We start from the raw sequence: 970 nt of genomic DNA, 5'->3' as shown, positions 1-970 counted from the left end.
ATTGGCCATGTCAGTGCTCCAATAACAGAAAAAGGGGAAAAGACTAATGTAGTACATTTTTTTCAATTTAAAAAACTAAATTAATATAATTAGGATCTCAAGAATTAAATTAATGCAATTTATCAGATATTAAAGTGGAGTTTAACTCTGTAAAACGCATATTTTCCTCTTTGAAGCACAACCAATGCACCACTAATATAGCTATTGAATCAAATTCAATTAGAAGATTAAATTTCACAAAATTAGAGCACCAACTTCACCCTAGCATAACACTAGAAATCGTCTTTATATATATGATCAGTTATCTACATAATTTCACAAACTCTTAATATTTGTTTTTTCTTAGCTTAACTGCCTTTTTGTAAAAAAAAAAGAAAAGAAAAGAAAAACAATTTTATTCGTAATATAATAAAAATTCAAATGAACATGAACTTGGTCAAGGGTTTCCTTTTATAATTCAACTGATATATGGCTTTTTTTAGTAAATATGAATTTATGTCAGTATGTTACTTATACTAGAAATATGTCCATTTAAATTCAAAAGAATGAACAATTTAAAAATAAATAAAAAACAAAGTTGTTAAAAAATAGTTATTTTAATAAGAGGATTATAAAACGCTAACTACTGTATTTTTCGTTTGGAGTTTTCTAAAAATGAACTATTAATAAAGATCTTTTTAAAAAGGTTTATGTATAGGATTCCATTCGACCCATGGGTGAGAACTAATGATTGGTTCTCTCTATAAAGATTTTGGATTTGTTCAGAATGATCAAATTATATCTGGTCTTGTTTCCACATTTCCAGTCATTTTAGATACTATTATAAAATATTGGATTTTTCGTTATTTAAATCGCGTATCTCCATCACTTGTCGTGATTTATCATTCAATGAATGACTGAAAAAAAGATCCGCGGGTTAGATCAAATTTAAAAGTTTGTTATTTTTATTTTTTACATTTTACAAAAGCAA

The sequence above is a fragment of the Arachis hypogaea genome, chromosome 13, assembly GCF_003086295.3.
Source record: "Arachis hypogaea cultivar Tifrunner chromosome 13, arahy.Tifrunner.gnm2.J5K5, whole genome shotgun sequence".
NCBI classification, from domain to species: domain Eukaryota; kingdom Viridiplantae; phylum Streptophyta; class Magnoliopsida; order Fabales; family Fabaceae; genus Arachis; species Arachis hypogaea.
The sequence above is the reverse complement of the archived record's forward strand: the minus strand, read 5'-3'. Positions refer to the sequence as shown.